Here is a 6711-nt window from a genome sequence, read left to right as displayed (position 1 = left end):
TTCTTTCTCATCGTAAATTGAAATTCTGCCTTGTTGAAGAAATGAGGGCTTAGAAAAAGGCACTAATGGTTATTTGCATAAAATAATGTACCTAACTCACACACTTATGACGGCTGCTCTGGATGGCCAAGATAAACTCTCACATTCATGACGAACTAGTCCTCAGAGAGCTGTTGTAAGATTCTTATAATTGGTGATATCAATCATATTTTTGTCAGCTTTTCTGAAATGGAAATATTTATTTTTTCCATGAGGCAAAACATTTATTTTGCTTTGAAAAGATGACAGGAAATAAAACTATACTGCACAGAGTGAGTCGATGTTAGCTATATATTAATTAATTAGTGCAGGGAAACTTGAAAGTTGTTCTTTTAGCAGAGGTTTCCTGGGCAACTTCTATCTGAGGTTTGGTACTTCTTATACACATACGAGTGTATTATAAGACTTCTTTCCTTGGGTCACTAAACGGAGAGGAAGTCAGTGGTCCTTAAATACAAATCTGACTGAAAATAGTCTGTCTAAATTTGGATAACTCCCATGTTGGAATGTACTCATTTGATTGTTTTTTTGATATACATGTGAAATGAAGGGGAGATCCAGCTCACATAGGCCTTGCTACATTTGGTAAGGGTCATATTCCTGGAACAGAGTTGGCCGCACATATAGAGAGGACCTGATGTTGTCATGCTTGGACCACCTGAGATAACCAAATAGTCTCTCCACAGTGACACTGAAGGCACATTTGCTAAGAATAGAAACCATTTTCATTCTGCTTGGATGAAGAGGGACTCACTCGCTTGGGAGTCTTCAGGGTATTTGATGCCATCCCAACCTTCCCCTTCCATTTGCCTGCACCATCAGGTCACTCCCCTGCCTGGAATGATGTTCTTGACTTTTATTTCCTCTTTCTCAGTGGTTCTGAGGCTTCATGGTTCATGTGGTTCATGTCAGAATCAACTGCAGTGTTTGTTGAAGTGTCGAGTGAGGACCGGGCTCTACTCACATAGCTTTTGGTTCAGTACAATGGGGGTACGGTCCAAGAAGATTCATTTCTAAGAAGCTTCCAGATCATGCTGATGCAAACTTTGAGAGCCCCTGCTCTTCCGAGCTCCACTAGAATTTCCTTTGATTCATTCATGTTGTTTCCACTTATATATTGTTTTAATCATATTATCATCCATAAATTATATTAAAATATTGATGTATCATGAAGCTCTATAACCATGCACTGTTAGTCACATTAAATAACAGCAGAGCTTACAGTATTCTTCTAGTCCAGTTGCTCCATGACTTCTTGCTGCTCTAGACTCTCAACACAGTGGGGCTTCCTTCCAGACCCACTATTCCCTAGAGGAAATCCAATTTTGAAATTGTTTCTTTATCCAATTCTTCATTGCTTTTCTTTTCCCTCATGCAATCACAATTTCCATTTACTCAATGGAGGTGATCGCATTTATGTGGAATGAAGAAAGCAATCTACTTAAACTAAAATACATACTAATGCTTGAGACCTGGTTTGAATGTTCACATTTTAGAAAAAGATGCCTCAAAGCCAACATCAATTTCAAAACCATGACAACATGAAGCAAAAACTGTCAGGTAGTTGAGATGTGTTTCCTCCCTCATACCTGCTGTCTTTGATTGGACACATCTAGTCAGCACTGCAGATTAATCTAGATACAGAGCATTGGACTAAATAAATTGGTTTGGGGCTACATGAGATATTTAATAACTTTGTAGAAACCATATACAATTTATGTTTTAAGTAATGTGTTTGCATAGCCCCTCAATCAAAAGTTGGAAAGTTATAAGACCCTTGTGATAACCAATAAATCTGCCTAAACATCTGTTCTTACTGGAAATGTTCCAATAGGATGTTTCTATTTTTATAAAGTGAAAGAATTATTCCTTACTTGACAAAGGAAGCTCATGTTTCAGGTAATTATAATGTTCCCCTCAGAGGTACATATGAGGAAACTAAAAATCAGAAAAGTAATCGAACCTGAGGACACCCAGGGCTCACTCATCCAGAAGTAGTCAGCAGGATGGAGTTTCAAAATGCATTTTTTAATTTAATTTTTTTTTATTGTTCCCAAATTCATTGTTTATGCACCACACCCAGTGCTCCATGCAATATGTGCCCTCCATAATACCCACCACCAGGCTCACCCAACCCCCCACCCCCCTCCCCTCCAAAAACCTCAGTTTGTTTCTCAGAGTCCACAGTCTCTCATGGTTTGTCTCCCCTTCTAATTTCCCCCAACTCACTTCTCCTCGCCATCTCCCCATGTCTTCCATGTTACTCCTTATGCTCCACAAGGTAAGTGAAACCATATGATAATTGACTCTCTCTGCTTGACTTATTTTATAGCATAATCTCTTCCATTTTGAATGCAAAGCCACTTTCTTAATGGGGGTATTCTGAGAACTTGTATGAGAAGTACATCACTTGTCTAGGAGAGCAAAGAAGAATGGAGAATATGTAAACAATTAAATAGAGACTCAGGAATAGAAGGGAAAAGGCATTGGGAATTGTGTTTGAGTGGGGATGGCATGGCCATTTTCTGGAGGAATTCATACTTAAGGGTCCTGTCTAATGACTTCCACTGATACTGGTGCCTTGTCCCCTCTTCCACCCTTTCTTCTTCTTTTTATCTCTTTCCTCTTTATTCTCTTACATCTCCTCCTCTTCACTCTCCTTCTTCTTTTTAACTTGGTTCTTATTTTCTTGTTTCTTACTTTGACTCTGCCTAGTAAAATCTATATAATCACCACTTACCAACTTTATTTGCTCATATGATGGTTTCAGCCAACATCTGAACAATTGAAAATAACTGTGTATATATAGTCACAATTTCACTTTATGGCAAACTCCTTTAAAATCTGACTCCCACAGAAAAGGCATTTCATCTAGAATTGGATGCTGCTTGTCCCTAAAAGTAACACCCCAGATAAGTCGCTTAAGACCCCTCTGGGTCTTACTTTCATCCCTTAGCAAATAGTTGAATTAGGCAATTTCCCATTCTGAAGTTCATATTCTATCCTGTATTTTCTATTTGATATTTTTGCAAGGTTTTTTCCTCAGTTGTAATAAAAATCTTTATCTTCTGCTCACTGCCTACTCCTCTAAAAATATTTGTTTTCAGTACTAGCACTTTAGGCAATTTCTTTTACAAGTGGTTACTCTGGTATAAACTGGAAATATTATAAACAGAACCAGCCACTCAGGCAGTATGTGAGACATTTTTCTGGTCAAATCTCACACAATGTATTTAGTCGATTTACATTCTCCTCACTGAAGCTTATAAAGCAAGATAGAAAAGGCAGATTTTCACATTTCCTCAGGCAGAGGTCAGAAGTAACTTTCAGAGGGAACTTGAAGCTTAGGCAAAAATCCAAACACATAAAAGCACAACCATTTTAAAACTAGTAAAAATGAACTGTTACTCGGTATAGCAGATGGCAATATTTTATGAACCGTTTCGTAACATTATAGAACTCCCAGCATCTACTAAAATCCAGCCTCATGAATACCATTAAAGAGGCTATCCGGCTTTTGCACATGTATTTTTAAAGGAGATGCTATATTGTGAACCTAAAAAAGAATTTCTTAAGACATGAAACGACTGTCTGATGTGCTCCATGGCAGGTGAGAGGCAGGTCACCATGACATAAGCAGAGACCATTTTTTTTCATGTTGTGAAGACAGAAGGATATTAAAGTTACTGTATCTCTGTTTTAAAGAAACTCTCTAAGTTGTGTGAAGGTAGAAAAATCTTAATTTACATTAGAACATAACTTTTTAAATTCACATTTAGCCAATGACTATCTAATCTTAAGTTATTATTGCTAAGGGAACATTTACTATAAATTGCTAATCCATTTAGAACTAGCAGCTACTTACCTGATTGGGGGAATAAGCCAAGGAGAGTGTGAGGCACCTTCTGAATGGAGAGATGACATTTAATAGAGAGTAAAATTGCTGAATGGTGATGCACTACATACGTATAGATATCCTCGTCATGTCTCTGCCAAATAATATGGAAGGGAATGGAAGCATTCACAGCAAAAGTTTTGGAAAGTCTTTGGGGATTTTCTTCAGTAGTTAGATATAAGGAACAGCAGCAACAGGGATGTTTGATTAAACTGAATGCAATCACTGAGCGCCTGGGTGGCTCAGTTCGTTAAGGTACTGCCTTCAGCTCAGGTCATGATCCCAGAGTCCCTGGGATGGAGTCCCAGAATCAAGTCCCGTATTAGGCTCCCAGCTCCACAGGGAGTCTGCTTCTCCCTCTGACCTTCTCCCATCTCATGTTCTCTCTCTCTCTCTCTCTCTCAAATAAATAAATAAAATCTTTAAAAAAATAAATGAATGCAATCACTAACCAGGAAAACCAGGAAGGAAGGGAATTGGGTCCTATGAGCTCTGAGCCCTGTTTATTACCTGTCAGAATGGCTAAAAGCAAAAAATAAGAAACAGTGAGTGTTGGCAAGGGTTTGGAGTAGAAGGAGACTTTGTGCACTGTTGGTGGGAATGTAAATTGGTGCAGCCACTGCAGAAAACAGTATGGAGGTTCCTCAAAAATTTAAAAATATAATTACCCTATGATCCAGGAATCACATTACTGAGTATTCACTCAAAGAATATGAAAACACTAATTCAAAAGACATGCAGTCTTATGTTTATTGCATGATTATTTACAATAGCCAAATCCAGAAGCAGCCCAAGTGTCCATCAATAGAGGAATGGATAATGAAGATATAGTATAAAATGAATGGAATATTATTCAGCCACAAAAAGAAAGAAATCTTGCCATTTGCAATGACATGGATGGATCTAGACAGTACAATGCTATGTGAAATAGGTCAATCAGAGGAAGACAAATATCATATGATTTCACTCAGGTGGAGTTTAAGAAACAAAACAAATCAACGAAGAAAAAAAAAAAAAGACAAACCAAAGAAATAGACTTTTAACTAAAGAGAACACACACATGGTTACCAGAGGGGAGGTGGGTTGTGGAGAGGCTGAGAGAAATAGGTGAAAGGGATTAAGAATACACTTACCTTGATGAGCACTAGTAATATACAGAACTGCTGAATCACTATATTGTACACCTGAAACTAATTTAACACTGTCTATTAATTATAATGGAATTAAAATTTAAAAAACGAATACTATATATAAATCTGAGTGGCAGAAGTTATGAATTTTAAAATAAAAAAAAACATTTTTGCTTTTGTTTCCTTTGCCTTTGGAGACATGTCTTGAAAGAAGTTGTTGTGGCCAATGTCAAAGAGGTTACTGCCTATGTTCTCCTCTAGGATTTTGATAGATTCCTGCCTCATGTTGAGGTCTTTTAACTGCTTCTAGTTTATCTTTGTGTATGGTAAGCGAATGGTCAAGTTTCATTCTTCTATACATAGCTGTCCAATTATGGACATATTAATGGACATAGCTGTCCATTAACGAAGAGACTGTCTTTTTTCCACTGGATATTTTTTCCTGCTTTGTCAAAGATTACTTGACCATAGAGTTGTGGGTCCATATCTGGGCTCTCTACTCTGTTCTATGGAATGGGAAAAGATATTTGCAAATGACACTACAGGCAAAGGGTTGATTTCCAAGATCTATAAAGAACTCCTCAAACTCAACACTCAAAAAACAGATAATCATATCAAAAAATGGGCAGAATGCATGAACAGACACTTCTCCAAAGAAGACATATGAATGGCTAACAGACACATGAAAAAACTTTCATCATCATTAGCCATCAGGAAGATTCAAATCAAAACCACATTGAGATACCACCTTACACCAGTTAGAATGGCCAAAATTAACAAGATAGTAAACAACAAGTGTTGGAGAGGATGTGGAGAAAGGGGAACCCTCTTGTACTATTGGTGGGAATGCAAGTTGGTGCAGCCACTTTGGAAAACACTGTGGAGATTCCTTAAGAAATTAAAAATAGAGCTACCCTATGACCCTGCAATTGCACTACTGGGTATTTACCCCAAAGATACAGATATAGTGAAAGGGGGGGCCATATGTACCCCGATGTTCATAGCAGCAATGGTCACAATCGCCAAACTGTGGAAAGAGCCAAGATGCCCTTCAACAGATGAATGGATAAAAAAGATATGGTCCATATATACAATGGAATATTATATCTCCTTCAGAAAGGATGAATACCCAACTTTTGTATCAACATGGACGGGACTGGAGGAGATTATCCTGAGTGAAATAAGTCAAGCAGAGAGAGTCAATTATCATATGGTTTCACTTACTTGTGGAGCATAAGGAATAACATGGAGGACATTAGGAGAAGAAAAAGAAAATTGAATTGGGGGAAATCAGAGGGAGACAGAACGTGAGAGACTGTGGAATCTGAGAAACAAACTGAGGGTTTTGGAGGGGAGGGGTGCTGGGAGGTTGGGTGAGCCTGGTGGCAGGTGTTAAGGAGGGCACATATTGCATGGAGCACTGGGTATGGTGCATAAACAATGAACCTTGGAACACTGAAAAATAAAATAAAGTCTAAAAAAATATATAAATACAAAATAAAATAAAATAAAAAATAGTAGCTGGCTCTTCCTCTCTCAAAAATTAAGGTAAAAATTGCAATGTTATTAAGGTAACATTTAATAAACTTTTCAGAGATACCAGAGGTATCAAGACTTAATCTTGTTTCAGTAATAGAAATATTAATT

The sequence above is a fragment of the Martes martes genome, assembly GCF_963455335.1.
Source record: "Martes martes genome assembly, chromosome: 1".
NCBI classification, from domain to species: domain Eukaryota; kingdom Metazoa; phylum Chordata; class Mammalia; order Carnivora; family Mustelidae; genus Martes; species Martes martes.
This window is presented reverse-complemented; position numbering follows the sequence as displayed.